Below are 19,483 nucleotides of genomic sequence, written 5' to 3'. Positions count from 1 at the left end.
TGGATGTTCTGTACCGAAGCATGCTTGTAACCGATCGAGCTTTTACTCAATAAGTGTAAAACAAAATTTTGTACATGATTGTAAATAAACTTTCATGGTGAGATATAAAGCTTCGGTTATTTTATATAATCAACGAACACTCAAGTTAAGTGGTGCATCAACCACCACAGCCTGTATTCTTTTTTACTCGTCAGATTAGGAATAATGTCGCGCGGGCCGGATAGAACATTTCAGGGGGCCGCATCTGGCCCGCGGGCCGTAGTTTGCCCATCACTGCACTAGACAATAATGCAATGCCCAATATTTCCATGTGGCACTTCGTAAAAAAGCAGACAGTTCTTGGGACAGCTAGAAAATGACCAAATTTGATAGACTAAGGAAATAAAAAATATATAATATAATTTAGTTACATATATTAAAAATTGAAATACAATAGATTCGTCAATCTATAAAAAAAATGAATATCCCAAATATTGTAGAGTATTATGAGAAAAATCGAGTTCCATGAGACAATTTTGAGCAGTACAAAGTTGTCCATGATTGCTCCGAAAAAGTGTCCTCGGCTGTCCCAAATTGTCATGTTTTACTCTAATCAGCTTCGGAAAGAGAGATGTTAGGCTACTCTATCTATATTCTGATATATGGTAAATAAATAGCATAAAATATATTGTTATCTACATTTATGAAGAATTCTAAAAACTTCTTATTATACTTGTTGTAATTACTTAAAGCAATTACTTGAAAAAGTAAAATTTTTCAAAGTTTTTATCTGCAAGAAGAAAACACGGGAAAATAACAACATACGCCAAATATCTATTGCAACATGACAAGTTCGGCCAATCTCTTATTTTTGCAATGGAGTGGTATATCGGTGCTCAAACTTAATTCGTTCCAGAAGGTTGTTCGATACTGAACAAATTTTTTTCATGAGGAATAAGTAAATTAAATTAATCCATTCCAGCTTTCAAAAATAAACATATAAAAGTATTTTAACTAAAATTTAATATAAATTTAACAAGAACTTTACAAGTTTAGACAGCTCACTAATAGCTGAGTGGATAAAACCACTGAACGTTGGCTGGTCGGCGTGTTTTGGCAACTCAACAAAGTAGAGTTTTTCAGATTTTCTTCGCATTTGTAACACCTAAACGGGGCCAGATTTCTGAGAAAATCCTCCCTGAAGGCATCCCTCCTCGGCAGATTGCCCATATGTCTGATTACAGTATATAAAAAAATATATATATACATATTATATATACAAACCTAGAATGCATAAATCATAAAATAACTAATAGTAAATATTCCTTGAAGAATGTTTGAATGATTATTTTTTATTACTATTGATATAAATAAATATTTTTTGTTATTAATAAGAAAATGTACAGTACAACTATGGACATTGTTTAGTTAACGTTGTCATCGTTATCATTTAGTTGTTACTTGTCACTGAAACACACTAGCTTTTAAATAAATTTTTTAAATTACTAGCCTAATTAAAACTATTAATTTTATATTAATATTATCAAATAAGTATTTACACAGAATTGATGTAGTCACTTTACTTTTTCATTTTTTAAGCATTTTATCTAAATCAATATAAAAACATTTAAATATGATTTAATTACTAAAAACCGAAAAAAATATTAATACAGATATCTCGCGATATGTTTACTCTTGAATATACAATTAACAGTATAAAGCCTTTCGAATATTAAATTACTTTATTACCTTTAGTTTTATGAAATTTTTATTTGTTTTTGTTATTGTTATTGTTATTATAGAGCAAACGGTTGTTATTGGCCATTGAAGGAAATTTTTTATTTTAAAAATTCTTGTTATGCTCATTAATGAATTTTTTTTATAACCTCTGTACAGCCAGTGTCTAATAATTACAAAAGCTGTTCGTTTAACGTGAAATGTATCTTGTTTTACGAAAATACAAAATTGTATACAATAAAACCAGTCCAAAACGGAATATTAATTAATAAAACAGAAACTTGCCAAACCGGAAAAATTCTTCGGTACCGTACGAATTAGGTTTACACAGGTTTCATTGTAGTTATTGGTTACATGCAAAGACAGAAAAACTGTGGGGAGATTTTTTACTACTAACTAACGACATAAATTTGTATTAATATTCATGCAATAATTCCAGAATAACTTTTATAGAACTTTTATTAAAGAGATTTAAATTTGAAATGTCTAATAACTACCGTTTATCCTATATATGTATTACTATTAGGGGAGACCGGGGCAAGATCGGCATGTTAAGCTTTACTTAAATTTTGTGTAATAAATACTGCTGTAAACTGAAAAAAAAGTTTTGCATATTGTCTATTGGAATGTTTTCTTACTATAGAACTGGTTAAAATCAGTTTGGAAATAAAAATAATTAAAATAATTACAACTTTACAAGAAGAGAGAAATTGACGAAGTTGCCCCGGGTATAGGGGCAAGATCGGCAACTTCTCTCTTTTTGTAAAGTTGTAATTATTTTAATTATTTTTATTAAAGTTGCCCCTGGTATAGGGGCAACAGTAATGGGGCAAGATAGGCACGTATATAAAATTATGTTATTAACAATGTATAAGTTGGAATTCACTATTAAAACAAAGAAATACAAATCCAACACCCATTTAATATTATTACAACGAAATGCAAGTTCAAAGACATATATACATGAATAACAAATGCAAACATGTTTTCATTTATCATCTGTTTGATTTTTATCCTTTGCTTCTAATGTGGCTTTATGTTGCCGATCTTACCCCGCTAGTCATGATTTCGAAACATTAAGTACAACCCTGAGAACAGAATGCCAAGCCACGATCTGGCCACGTGAATAAGTTGAAGTTACATCCTTCTAACAGGAAAAGTAACTTTCGTTATCATGGAATTATAACAAAACCTGCCAATTCAATATAAATGGAAAAAAAATATTATATGGAATTGAACGAAAATGAAAATTTGCTTGATAATTCAACTACGCTTGTTGGAGAACAATAAAAACACTACACTCAACAAGCCACCAACAAAACTCAACTGCCTAACCTATAACCAAAGTCTCCTTTTAATTTGTTTTTAAAAAAAAGCGCTTGACAAACTTGCCCCGCATGCCGAAGTTGCCCCGGTCTCCCCTATATATGTTACATTATGATATTGTTGTAAAAAATAAAAAGAAATTGAAAATATTTTATTTTGTTTTTCGTAATGGCAACTTTAAACTACACTAGATTCTCCGGTTTGAATGATGTGAAAAGGTCAACTCTACGTTAGACGTGTCAAGTCTTCGTCTTTATCAGACAAAGCTAGGCATCTTCAATTTAGAAACCGAGAGAGTTCTGTTGTTACTTGATAATGCCTGGCTGCATATTGCTTATGACGCTGAAGCTCTTTCCATATCTTGCCTATAGTCTTGATTTGACATTATCAGACTTCTGTCTATTTTCCAAATTGAAGAAACAACTTTCAGGACACCGCTTTTTACTTGATGAAATCGTTGGCGAGAAGCATCGTTTTACTAATCACTTCGATTGCGATAAGTATCTCAATAGATATCTAGAAACAGCTTATATCATTATAACTTCATATTTAAATAAACAAATTTCTAGGAAGTCTTAATAACTTTCTCTTATATTTGTAGACAATTGCAAAAATGAAAGATAAGTGCTAATGATTGTAAACAATTTAAAAATATTAAACTCATCCAAGTTTTTAGAGATTATAAATATACTTTTACTTGTAGATTTATAAAACAAACGATCAAATTTAATATTAAATCATTCTCAAAAAAATATACATAAATATACTTTATTAAAAACGGTTTCAATCTTTTTTCCAACATAGGAACTCGGTAATAAAAAAAACAGCGACTCGAAACTAAATAAAGTATATTAAATAAAAACTTTCAGATAGTTTTTAGATAACTACATAACTCAGCTTAATCTTTTTTACTTTGGTTGATTCGAGTGAAATCATTTTTCTGCAATGTAACTACTGCACAACAGCAGTTGCAATAGTAAGCTAAAGATATACTTACATATTTCAAAGTAAAAAACGTTAGATATCATATTTCAAGTAGCTGAAACCGAGCTATACTCATGTTCCTTTAATAAAAATGATGTATTCCCAGTAAACAAATATATTTAAATCACGTTTTATAGTATCAGCTGACATTTCTCTATTGGTGTTCTAATATTTCAATAAGTAAATATTACGAAGGATAAAAATAAATGATTAATTTCTTCCTAGTGTCAGTATTAATTTAAAAAATAATCGATAAATAAGAATATTTTTATTCAAAAAATGTGAAATAATTATTTTAATATCGCTTAACAATTATATTTTCCCCCTATTTCNTCATTACTGTATATAATTCTTATTGATTCAAGAGCAACACTTTAACGCCACCCTCGATTTAACGCCAGTTAGCAAAGAAAACGAATGATGGAATTTTGATTATATTAAAAATAAAAGAAATAATTTTTCAAACATGAAATAAATTATGGTAATGTTTCGAAATAAATAATGTGAATATATCTAGTAGAATAATTTGAGTACTGTATTCAAGTAATATTTTTGTTGATTGGATAGGGTTATTTTAAACCAAAAAAAAATTTTTTTTAGATGAGATCTATGATGTATTTCGATAATAAAGAAATTTAAAATATAATATTTTTTACATCATTTATTTTTATTTCTTACAGTTTTTCATTCTACGCTTGCATAAATCAATTGCCATTGAATCAAATTTAAACAAAAATCACTCAAATTATATTTTTAAAATAAACTAATACTTCATTCTGTGATATTTCATAAAAGTTTTTGAAAAGCTTTTATATAAAATATATACGCTCAAGTTGTTTTAGTTTATGAGATGATTTTTAGAATTTCTAGAATATTTTAAGCAGAAAATTTTAAATAATAAATTTTTTTTAGATTAAAATAATGTTCAAAATCATAAATGAAGTTTTTTAAGCATTAATGTCTTTGACAAAATATTGTTCAATGTTATAATTACCCTTCGTAAAAATAACTTGATGAAAACTACTAAAATACATCAAGCGTAATAATAATTAAAATGATAAATTCTCCTGTTATTCAATAATAAATGTAATTCAATAAAAGTTAAGAATGGAAAGTTTTGAAAAATAAGATATAAAACATGTCGTTAAAATAATATCAACATTAAAGATAAATGATTGTTTTCTGGAGTTTACCGTACTAAATTCTGTATAAATTCATAAATAAAGCATCCTAATGATGTATAATCAATGTAGATTTATTTGAGTGTCATATTACAGCTGATGTCAAGTTCTTCGCGATAATGTTAGAGAAGACTAAATTACTTAGATTTCAGTGAATCAAGATTGATCGAATCGCAATTTATTATTATAAAAATCTTTAATTTTTATAAAATATATAATCTTTAAATTGTTTTATACACAGTGCTAATTAAATTATGGCCATGAATTAACTCTGAGATAATGTAGCTGCCCAGATAAATGGCAATATTAGTTTTTCTCTGGGTTTTTTAATTTTTGTCAGTCTAAACACTGTTTAGGGTACCAAAAATTGAAAGATCTATAGTAAACTGAATGGCTCTACACCTGTTTAGCTCATGCATAAAGCCACACAACTTGTAATTTTTATCCTAATGTTGTAATGAATACATAACTTAAAACTATTTTCATAACAATTTTATTCTTATTACATATTTCACTAATAAGAAAAGAATAACTTAATTGTCTAGATTCATATTCTCGTAATGTTCGTCTTTAATTTTAGTAAGCACTGCATAGGCTATACTATAGTAGGCTATTGTAAACGTTCGTATATCCTATTCTATGTCGATATTAAATAAAAGAAATAGAAGAAAATATAAACAAAATTTTATGTTTAGTACACAACTGAGAACATGAAGGTGTTATGTTATAATCATTCAAAACCCGATTGTCCTGCATAGATGAAAGTGTAACGTATCCGCCTCTCACCATACCAACATCAAAGATTTCATAAATTAAATGACACTGTAATACTGTCTGTGATACAAATTTCATGGATATATTTACAGCAAAATAATTACATAATAAAAACTAGAACATCAATTCAATCATGACTTAAATTTTGTAACATAACACCATTATTTTGTATTAAGAATATTTAGTGTTAAATTATTAGATATCCGATTCTTCATTTCTATTAAAATACTGTATTGTGTTTCTTCTTATCTATTTTAATTAATTGAAATATTTAATTTTTAAAATTCTATTATTCTTAAATGTGGTTTAGATAAAAATTACAAATAAAACAATTCTAAAAAAATAACTTCATTTAATAATAATTAGTTTAATTAGTCATTTAATGTAATTTATTCCTGATTTAACTGATCATTCAATGAATTCTCATAATGAAGATAGTAAAGTTTCGAAATAATTAAATTTTCAATTAGTAATCTGCAAAATTGACTATTATTTCGAACAAGTTAAATCTAAAATTTCAACTTAAATTTTTAAAATAAGACAAATCGTTTGTATTTCCTTCATCTAACTTTAAGAACAATACAAAGAAATCTTAATATTATATAAAATTCTAAGAAGATTATTGAATGTTTTTTTTTTAAATAATGATTTGTAAATTGCATGTAATCACCGCAGAATCATGTTTAAAACAATGTTTTCTTTATTTCTTCTTTAAAATAAGATCAAATATGTCTAACAAACTTATTTTCTATCATAAAATTTATTGAAATTGCTTAATACCGTATTATAATTATTAAATCTCTACTTTCGAGCCATTTATTAAGTTGACAATTATAAACAATTTTAATATATTTTTAAACATTTAAAAAGAAAACTTTTATTGCTCATATTTTTCGAAATTGGAGTAGAGCTATCCTATCATATATATCATTGCAATGCAGTCACACCCACAAACACCTACACCTACACATTCACACACACAAGATTAAATTCTATTTAATCATATTTATCGGGTTTCTAGATGATGGGATTGAGTCCACCNTGAAGATTTCATTTGTTATTAGCATTTACAATTTTTTATGAAACTCGTCTCTACCCTGTAAATTAAGTATTTTTTATAATAATTAATAATATAAAAACTTTTTAAAATAAGATCTCATAACAGATAGTGCCGCACGCAACTTTAACTTTTTCGGGAAAATTACACAACTCGTTGCTAGATTTTTTATTCTGATTTTCTATTATTATATTGAGATGGAAATATTTTGTCTCCTCGAGACTTTATCTATGCTCAAATTAAAATAAAATAAATGAATTAATATATTTTTGACTTGTTACTCGTCAAAATACGTAGATTACTACCAGTATATGAGTACTTTCTACTGTTATATTGCTTTTAAAATATTGATATATAAATGTACTGTAAAACGTGTATATTTGTATTCCTTGTGTATATTTGAAATAAAAATATTTTTAATACTTTTAAAATTTTTTAAATATTTTTTAATATAAGATAGTATAACGATGGAGAAGACCACAGACTTGCTTTTTTCCTTGAATATCATATTGGTTTTAGCTTACGTCAGGTTAAAGTTAAAAGGTAGCAAGTACGCTAGGGTGGTTTTAAATATTTTACGCGATTTTTCTTCTTCAATTACATTTATATTGTGTTTAGAGATAAAATTTAACATAAATTTTATTTTTTAACTACAAGAAAAATACAATTTAAGTTTCTAAGGGTATATTACCACATTTAAACATGTTTATACAATATAAGTTTAAATATAAATAAATATTATAGGTATATTTAGAAAATTAAATAAAGTTATATTTAAATCTGTAAATTGGTGTAAAATTCATTAATTATATCTTAAAGTTTTCTTTTTAATGATCACAATTAATTCATTTTTAAATGCTTTTAACTTGCTTTGTGTCGTCCTCAAATCTTGCAACTCAAATTTCATCCATTTATAATTAAGATAGAAGTCTGAAACTTTGAAGACATACCTGTCTTATATCAATGTATTTTAATAATGTTTTAGTGGGTGGCCCATCCCCATTATTCTCCCCATCCCGAAACGTAGATTAAATAGAATTTAATCGTGTGTATGTGGGTAAAATAACACTAAAGAAAATATTAATTTTTTAATAATTATTAGACTTGAACATGTTTTGAATACTTTCTTTAAGAAAATAATTAAAATTTTAAATATCGAAAAGTAAGAAAAATATTTTTCGCCATTTTATTATTCGTTTCGGTTTTATTCAATTCATTAAAATTACAACCGTTATTCATTTATTTAAGATTATTCTGACAAAATAATTCAATAAAAGTTATTTGTCAGAAAATACATTCAAAGTACTTAAATAAAAGAATCTAATCTCTTTAAATTTAAAAAGTGAAGAGATGTAGACATAATTTATTAAATAATTTTAATATTCAGTTGCATATTTATTTCCTTAAAATCATTAATACAGATTTAAATAAGTGACGTATAAATTCAGAAAAATTTATTAAATTCGAGATCATTAATAAATTAATTTGTATATTTTCAAATATGACAATCAAATTGAAAATTAAAATTTGTATCTTAAAGAGCATTTTGCTCATTTATAATTCACACATTTCAGTTGTACAACAAATTTTAATAAGTTAAAAATTAAATTTTAAAAATAAGTAAAAGTTGTGCACGTGTTATTAATACATAATGGAAATTTTATTATATCATAACCAATAATTGTATCTTGTGTCTATATATTAAATTTATTATTAATTCATATAGAAAATTCATTTCATTTCCTCAATTTCGAACACGCAACTTCTTCAGTTCAGTACACAATTATTTCATATAGAAAATTATATTTTTTAATTTATTTTTTGAAAAATTTTTAACTGATTATAGCCAGTTTTTTCTAAATATAAAGAGAAGATAAATTTTCAACAACAGAGTAAATGAATATGTTGTTATATTAAGATTGATCGATAACAAAAAATTCCCATGAGTTTAAAACAACAACTTGGTAATTAGTTTATTTTCTTAACAAATTCTAAAATACTTGCGAATAAACTATACATTGTTGAAAATGTCGATTGTAAAAATAATTCTATAAAATATTATCGTGATTTATCGATTTAAAACATTATAAAAAATTATAAAAGTTTCAGTATAGGTCACCAATTCTATGTTTACATAAGACCACTTAATGCAACTATTGTAGTCGACATCTACTTTTATAATTAAATTTGGTATACTTCTTTCATTAGTAATTATAATCCAACTAATTAAATAATAACAGAAAACGTATAATCAATCGAATTATCTCACTTTTCAATCCAGGAGGTAGCTATTTACTTTAAGAGAATATTCTTAAGTTTGTGTGTCGTGCTTCATTTTCTTCACAATGAATTTTAGTTTACAATATTTATAGAAGAAGAACAGCTGATTATAAAATGCATTTATGTAGACAGAGAAAAAGCCTGAAGCTAAATCACCATTCGATTTAAATCGAGAAAGCAAAATAAGTGAATTGAATTAACATGAACTGAAGTACATTTTTTTTTCAATTGTAGAAATATAAATATCTATCATATAACATTAAACAAATAAAAAAATACATAAATAAAATATTTAAAATTGTTCTAGAACAAAAGAATAAAGCATGAAATTTAAAATTTTCAATTGACAATTTTTCCGTTCGTTTGTTTGAATTAAATGTATGATTTATATAAATATTTTAATTAATTATTAACTACAAAATGTGTTAAATAAAAGTAAAAACAAAAAAATTATGAAATTAATATAAATATAAAAACAGATTTAGTATTAGATAATATGTTATATATACATCCTATTTGTTCTAAAAGTGATTGAGATATGTAACCTTCATCCTGGATCATAGGATGCTTCGATACAATACTGTATTCTATAATCTATCTATAATATACTCGAGAGGAAAAAGCTCAAAACTTTAAATAATTAAATAAAAATTTATTGATATAATTATTTATTTCCAAGCTTTGCCTCNTCAATGAGCAAATTAAATACATATTGCATATCTATGTATAATATTTTAATATTATTTAATTATTTACAAGCAAGTTAAAAGCGCTTAAAAATATATTAATTGTGATCTTTAAAAAGAAAACATCAAAATATAATTAATGAATTATACTTTAATTAACAGATTTAAATATAACATTTAATTTTTTAAATACTGTATATTTATAATATTTACTTATATTTTATTTTAAATATTGCATAAAGAAAGTTAAATATGATAATATATCCTTTAACACTTAAATTTTATTTTTTAACTACAATAAAAATATAATTTATGTTAAATTTTGTGTAGAGTGAAGTATAATATGTTAATATTAAACGAATGAATTTAAAAGTTACAATTATTTAAATTTAAACTATTTAATAAAGCTTTATTTAAATATTACAATTTTTGAATTTCTGAATTGTTAGAATATTCTTATTTTTCGTTCATTTTTACTTTCCCGGCTGTTATATATAACAGAGAGAAAGTATGGCGATCGATCAAACAATGACCACCCCAAGATGTTTAGTTTTTGACTCAGGGGATCTTAAAACATCGAAAAATGCAAAAAAAAAAAAAAATAGTGGTTTTGTGTATGTATTGATATTATTGTGTGAAAGAGGCACGATTTTGTTCAACCATTTTGAAGCTTAATAACTCCTGTGCCTTTTGTCGAAAACTTCTAATATTTTGCACGGAGGTTTATGCATTAGGGGAAATTATGTTAGTAAAATTTGAAAGTTATTAAGGTCAAGGGGTGAAGAGATAGAGAAGGTCGTATCCTATCACGAGTAGGACTTAATGAAGATTTCATTTGTTATTAGCATTTACAATTTTTTATGAAACTCGTCTCTACCCTGTAAATTAAGTATTTTTTATAATAATTAATAATATAAAAACTTTTTAAAATAAGATCTCATAACAGATAGTGCCGCACGCAACTTTAACTTTTTCGGGAAAATTACACAACTCGTTGCTAGATTTTTTATTCTGATTTTCTATTATTATATTGAGATGGAAATATTTTGTCTCCTCGAGACTTTATCTATGCTCAAATTAAAATAAAATAAATGAATTAATATATTTTTGACTTGTTACTCGTCAAAATACGTAGATTACTACCAGTATATGAGTACTTTCTACTGTTATATTGCTTTTAAAATATTGATATATAAATGTACTGTAAAACGTGTATATTTGTATTCCTTGTGTATATTTGAAATAAAAATATTTTTAATACTTTTAAAATTTTTTAAATATTTTTTAATATAAGATAGTATAACGATGGAGAAGACCACAGACTTGCTTTTTTCCTTGAATATCATATTGGTTTTAGCTTACGTCAGGTTAAAGTTAAAAGGTAGCAAGTACGCTAGGGTGGTTTTAAATATTTTACGCGATTTTTCTTCTTCAATTACATTTATATTGTGTTTAGAGATAAAATTTAACATAAATTTTATTTTTTAACTACAAGAAAAATACAATTTAAGTTTCTAAGGGTATATTACCACATTTAAACATGTTTATACAATATAAGATTAAATATAAATAAATATTATAGGTATATTTAGAAAATTAAATAAAGTTATATTTAAATCTGTAAATTGGTGTAAAATTCATTAATTATATCTTAAAGTTTTCTTTTTAATGATCACAATTAATTCATTTTTAAATGCTTTTAACTTGCTTTGTGTCGTCCTCAAATCTTGCAACTCAAATTTCATCCATTTATAATTAAGATAGAAGTCTGAAACTTTGAAGACATACCTGTCTTATATCAATGTATTTTAATAATGTTTTAGTGGGTGGCCCATCCCCATTATTCTCCCCATCCCGAAACGTAGATTAAATAGAATTTAATCGTGTGTATGTGGGTAAAATAACACTAAAGAAAATATTAATTTTTTAATAATTATTAGACTTGAACATGTTTTGAATACTTTCTTTAAGAAAATAATTAAAATTTTAAATATCGAAAAGTAAGAAAAATATTTTTCGCCATTTTATTATTCGTTTCGGTTTTATTCAATTCATTAAAATTACAACCGTTATTCATTTATTTAAGATTATTCTGACAAAATAATTCAATAAAAGTTATTTGTCAGAAAATACATTCAAAGTACTTAAATAAAAGAATCTAATCTCTTTAAATTTAAAAAGTGAAGAGATGTAGACATAATTTATTAAATAATTTTAATATTCAGTTGCATATTTATTTCCTTAAAATCATTAATACAGATTTAAATAAGTGACGTATAAATTCAGAAAAATTTATTAAATTCGAGATCATTAATAAATTAATTTGTATATTTTCAAATATGACAATCAAATTGAAAATTAAAATTTGTATCTTAAAGAGCATTTTGCTCATTTATAATTCACACATTTCAGTTGTACAACAAATTTTAATAAGTTAAAAATTAAATTTTAAAAATAAGTAAAAGTTGTGCACGTGTTATTAATACATAATGGAAATTTTATTATATCATAACCAATAATTGTATCTTGTGTCTATATATTAAATTTATTATTAATTCATATAGAAAATTCATTTCATTTCCTCAATTTCGAACACGCAACTTCTTCAGTTCAGTACACAATTATTTCATATAGAAAATTATATTTTTTAATTTATTTTTTGAAAAATTTTTAACTGATTATAGCCAGTTTTTTCTAAATATAAAGAGAAGATAAATTTTCAACAACAGAGTAAATGAATATGTTGTTATATTAAGATTGATCGATAACAAAAAATTCCCATGAGTTTAAAACAACAACTTGGTAATTAGTTTATTTTCTTAACAAATTCTAAAATACTTGCGAATAAACTATACATTGTTGAAAATGTCGATTGTAAAAATAATTCTATAAAATATTATCGTGATTTATCGATTTAAAACATTATAAAAAATTATAAAAGTTTCAGTATAGGTCACCAATTCTATGTTTACATAAGACCACTTAATGCAACTATTGTAGTCGACATCTACTTTTATAATTAAATTTGGTATACTTCTTTCATTAGTAATTATAATCCAACTAATTAAATAATAACAGAAAACGTATAATCAATCGAATTATCTCACTTTTCAATCCAGGAGGTAGCTATTTACTTTAAGAGAATATTCTTAAGTTTGTGTGTCGTGCTTCATTTTCTTCACAATGAATTTTAGTTTACAATATTTATAGAAGAAGAACAGCTGATTATAAAATGCATTTATGTAGACAGAGAAAAAGCCTGAAGCTAAATCACCATTCGATTTAAATCGAGAAAGCAAAATAAGTGAATTGAATTAACATGAACTGAAGTACATTTTTTTTTTCAATTGTAGAAATATAAATATCTATCATATAACATTAAACAAATAAAAAAATACATAAATAAAATATTTAAAATTGTTCTAGAACAAAAGAATAAAGCATGAAATTTAAAATTTTCAATTGACAATTTTTCCGTTCGTTTGTTTGAATTAAATGTATGATTTATATAAATATTTTAATTAATTATTAACTACAAAATGTGTTAAATAAAAGTAAAAACAAAAAAATTATGAAATTAATATAAATATAAAAACAGATTTAGTATTAGATAATATGTTATATATACATCCTATTTGTTCTAAAAGTGATTGAGATATGTAACCTTCATCCTGGATCATAGGATGCTTCGATACAATACTGTATTCTATAATCTATCTATAATATACTCGAGAGGAAAAAGCTCAAAACTTTAAATAATTAAATAAAAATTTATTGATATAATTATTTATTTCCAAGCTTTGCCTCTTGAAAATTTTCTGTATACGCCTATGGTTATAGAGAATACGGTAATTACTTTATCTGAATTTAAAACATAAGAAAATTTTTAAAAAATATACAAAAATTTACACTTTATATTATTTTTCATCGTTCAGGATTATATAAAAGTACCTTTTTTTAATGAAATGCATTTTTATAAGTTATTTAAACTGTTTGGTCACATATTCAAGAATAAAAAAAATAAGCATACATAAATTTTTAAACTAAAAACGTATCTCACTTGTATATTTTTTTAAAATATTTCGTATTTATTTATACTTCTTGAAGTTTTAAATCTTTCCAGAATTACAAATGTTTCCTAATTCCCGAGCTTCTCATAAAAAATTTATACGTATGAAAAACTTTATATTCAAATTTATTTTAAAATGATTTAAGTTGTTTTTACAATATTTTTAATATTTGAATAAAATTATAGTAAGTGCTTTAATACTATAAATTATTTAAAGAACATTAAAATAATGAATCTTTGTACTGATTCTTAAATCTATAAATGTTAAACAAAATAACCCATCTGTAACTTGACATATCTGTAAAATACACACGATATAACATTAAGTTAAATGATGCCATTCGAGACTTAACTGTTTGTTTGATCCTTTCTAAATCTTCCAGATCCTAGACGTTCCTAAAGAGATTTTCTTGATCATCTTCTCCAAACGCTGTTTATATCTTTCATGTCAATAGTAAATCCACAAATTCGTCAAGAAAACTTTAATCATGAGAAAGTCGACGTATCTTTCTGTCGAATGTAAAACCTCTAGAAAACAAATCGTGTTAAGTGAAGAATACGACTAGGAAACATAGCAAATCCCAGTACCTATCACATCTGTAGAAGGCTACAGTAAAGCAAACATTCTCGAAAAGAAAGAAAAAAAAACAGAAAACTTTCAAAGATGTTAAAATAGGAATTTCAACAACAAAACTTTAGTTAGTTGCAAAGCAAATGTGAAAGGAGTTTTCTTTTCGGTGGCACAAAGTCACATTCTTTTGCTGTGTGGGGAATGAGGGAGTTAGAATCATTTATATGTATAGAGTAGAACTGAGTAAACAACAGAGTCGTTTGTCGGTCGCAGAGGTAATACATATCGATCTAATCCGTATAGAAAAACTAACCTTGTATTTTCCTATCAGATCTTGTTGGCACAATATTGTCTAGTGAAAATGATATATTGACACGTCAACTTTAAAAATAACTTCTTTTCCTTACCAGATTTTTCATCGGTTATGCCAAATTGATATTTTTAGCGTTAACAAGTTTATATAGATTGTTTATACTGCTTAAATTTATTCCTGTCGCAAGCTAAACATGATAAATTAAATTGGATAAATTTTTACAAAATTTACATATTTATATTTCAATTTTTAAATATTCAATTATTTTTCTCTAAAATAAATAATAATCTTATAATTATTATAAATATAATCAATTATTCGTGTCAAATTACTATATTTATTTATTTATTTCTTAAATTTCTGCAAGAAATTAAATATTTTCTTCGATTCAATATAATTTAAAGTAAGAATTCATAAATACGAAATAAAATTTTAACTTAAAACGTATTAAAAATTGACTGAAAATAATAAATCAATAATTTTGGGGGTATTTTTCTTAATATTTACATAAAAGTATTTATAATTTTTGCATATTATAATATCATAAAGTTATAAACTATTGAAAATTTTCTCAAAATTCTTAAGATAAAAAAAAAAACAGAAAACTTATTATAAAATCTGTATTAAAACTTTTAAAGAGATCAATCAATATACAATGTATTTATTCTACAACAACGTGATAAAAAGTTAATAAAATGTCATTAAACTCTCAATGACTGATAGCCATATCAGTTACTACATCTTCTGCAACAATATTCCATTCTTTTAAATTACATTTCTTTAACTTTCGAATAAGAGAGAAGAGAGAAGAGTGCGATTTACAAGCTCTCATCCATCAAATAGTTCAAAAAGATTCTCCTTGTTCTTGCGCACCCTTCGTCATGTATATCTTCCAACATGAAATCATGATTTATTGCCCTTAATAATTGGTGTCCTAATCGTAACAATGACGTCCATTTTTAAATCGTTGCTCGATTCTGTTTCAACCATGCGAGAAGGTAATCTGTAATATAAGCAGTAACCAATATTAAAGAGGAAAAATGGGTAGAAACTGACGAACGGCATTTAAAAAAAGAAAATAAAAACTAATATTATAACATAAATGTATCGCGTGTCGCATCAATGTCACCCCTTATTCTTTTGTGTTAATAAATTATTGATGCTTGTATAAAACATAATGGATGATGCCAATAGTTACTAATTTTCATAACTTTAAAATATGTTAACGTCTTAACTTTTACTAATAATAATTTCTAGTTTANTATAACATTAAACAAATAAAAAAATACATAAATAAAATATTTAAAATTGTTCTAGAACAAAAGAATAAAGCATGAAATTTAAAATTTTCAATTGACAATTTTTCCGTTCGTTTGTTTGAATTAAATGTATGATTTATATAAATATTTTAATTAATTATTAACTACAAAATGTGTTAAATAAAAGTAAAAACAAAAAAATTATGAAATTAATATAAATATAAAAACAGATTTAGTATTAGATAATATGTTATATATACATCCTATTTGTTCTAAAAGTGATTGAGATATGTAACCTTCATCCTGGATCATAGGATGCTTCGATACAATACTGTATTCTATAATCTATCTATAATATACTCGAGAGGAAAAAGCTCAAAACTTTAAATAATTAAATAAAAATTTATTGATATAATTATTTATTTCCAAGCTTTGCCTCTTGAAAATTTTCTGTATACGCCTATGGTTATAGAGAATACGGTAATTACTTTATCTGAATTTAAAACATAAGAAAATTTTTAAAAAATATACAAAAATTTACACTTTATATTATTTTTCATCGTTCAGGATTATATAAAAGTACCTTTTTTTAATGAAATGCATTTTTATAAGTTATTTAAACTGTTTGGTCACATATTCAAGAATAAAAAAAATAAGCATACATAAATTTTTAAACTAAAAACGTATCTCACTTGTATATTTTTTTAAAATATTTCGTATTTATTTATACTTCTTGAAGTTTTAAATCTTTCCAGAATTACAAATGTTTCCTAATTCCCGAGCTTCTCATAAAAAATTTATACGTATGAAAAACTTTATATTCAAATTTATTTTAAAATGATTTAAGTTGTTTTTACAATATTTTTAATATTTGAATAAAATTATAGTAAGTGCTTTAATACTATAAATTATTTAAAGAACATTAAAATAATGAATCTTTGTACTGATTCTTAAATCTATAAATGTTAAACAAAATAACCCATCTGTAACTTGACATATCTGTAAAATACACACGATATAACATTAAGTTAAATGATGCCATTCGAGACTTAACTGTTTGTTTGATCCTTTCTAAATCTTCCAGATCCTAGACGTTCCTAAAGAGATTTTCTTGATCATCTTCTCCAAACGCTGTTTATATCTTTCATGTCAATAGTAAATCCACAAATTCGTCAAGAAAACTTTAATCATGAGAAAGTCGACGTATCTTTCTGTCGAATGTAAAACCTCTAGAAAACAAATCGTGTTAAGTGAAGAATACGACTAGGAAACATAGCAAATCCCAGTACCTATCACATCTGTAGAAGGCTACAGTAAAGCAAACATTCTCGAAAAGAAAGAAAAAAAAACAGAAAACTTTCAAAGATGTTAAAATAGGAATTTCAACAACAAAACTTTAGTTAGTTGCAAAGCAAATGTGAAAGGAGTTTTCTTTTCGGTGGCACAAAGTCACATTCTTTTGCTGTGTGGGGAATGAGGGAGTTAGAATCATTTATATGTATAGAGTAGAACTGAGTAAACAACAGAGTCGTTTGTCGGTCGCAGAGGTAATACATATCGATCTAATCCGTATAGAAAAACTAACCTTGTATTTTCCTATCAGATCTTGTTGGCACAATATTGTCTAGTGAAAATGATATATTGACACGTCAACTTTAAAAATAACTTCTTTTCCTTACCAGATTTTTCATCGGTTATGCCAAATTGATATTTTTAGCGTTAACAAGTTTATATAGATTGTTTATACTGCTTAAATTTATTCCTGTCGCAAGCTAAACATGATAAATTAAATTGGATAAATTTTTACAAAATTTACATATTTATATTTCAATTTTTAAATATTCAATTATTTTTCTCTAAAATAAATAATAATCTTATAATTATTATAAATATAATCAATTATTCGTGTCAAATTACTATATTTATTTATTTATTTCTTAAATTTCTGCAAGAAATTAAATATTTTCTTCGATTCAATATAATTTAAAGTAAGAATTCATAAATACGAAATAAAATTTTAACTTAAAACGTATTAAAAATTGACTGAAAATAATAAATCAATAATTTTGGGGGTATTTTTCTTAATATTTACATAAAAGTATTTATAATTTTTGCATATTATAATATCATAAAGTTATAAACTATTGAAAATTTTCTCAAAATTCTTAAGATTAAAAAAAAAAACAGAAAACTTATTATAAAATCTGTATTAAAACTTTTAAAGAGATCAATCAATATACAATGTATTTATTCTACAACAACGTGATAAAAAGTTAATAAAATGTCATTAAACTCTCAATGACTGATAGCCATATCAGTTACTACATCTTCTGCAACAATATTCCATTCTTTTAAATTACATTTCTTTAACTTTCGAATAAGAGAGAAGAGAGAAGAGTGCGATTTACAAGCTCTCATCCATCAAATAGTTCAAAAAGATTCTCCTTGTTCTTGCGCACCCTTCGTCATGTATATCTTCCAACATGAAATCATGATTTATTGCCCTTAATAATTGGTGTCCTAATCGTAACAATGACGTCCATTTTTAAATCGTTGCTCGATTCTGTTTCAACCATGCGAGAAGGTAATCTGTAATATAAGCAGTAACCAATATTAAAGAGGAAAAATGGGTAGAAACTGACGAACGGCATTTAAAAAAAGAAAATAAAAACTAATATTATAACATAAATGTATCGCGTGTCGCATCAATGTTACCCCTTATTCTTTTGTGTTAATAAATTATTGATGCTTGTATAAAACATAATGGATGATGCCAATAGTTACTAATTTTCATAACTTTAAAATATGTTAACGTCTTAACTTTTACTAATAATAATTTCTAGTTTACATGTTTATTAATGGTTAAATCTTTAAAAAATGCATTTTTAAATGAATAATTTCTATGAAACTTTTAAAAAAATTCAAATTTATAAAAGTATTTTTCTAAGGTGAAAGGATTATAAAATATTTTTATAAAGAAGATTATACTTAAAGTATTTTTAAACTTTAAATAAGTTTTAAAAGTATCTACATAATATTTTTTTTTTATTAAAATAAAAGCAACAGAAATAAAACATATTTAGGAAGTTGTTTTGATCAGTTTTATCAATTCCTTTTTTTTTTAAATTTTTAAATATATTGTTGTAAATTCTCTTTATTTTTCTTTATACAGTACAATTTTTCTTTTACGTTTTTCAAAAATTTAATAAAAAGGCGCATTAAAAAATGTTCGGTTCAAAAAAAATAATATTTTATTTTTTAAAGTAC

The sequence above is a fragment of the Centruroides sculpturatus genome, unplaced genomic scaffold (assembly GCF_000671375.1).
Source record: "Centruroides sculpturatus isolate CEXI.00-Female unplaced genomic scaffold, Cexi_2.0 scaffold1816, whole genome shotgun sequence".
NCBI classification, from domain to species: Eukaryota; Metazoa; Arthropoda; class Arachnida; order Scorpiones; family Buthidae; genus Centruroides; species Centruroides sculpturatus.
The sequence above is the reverse complement of the archived record's forward strand: the minus strand, read 5'-3'. Positions refer to the sequence as shown.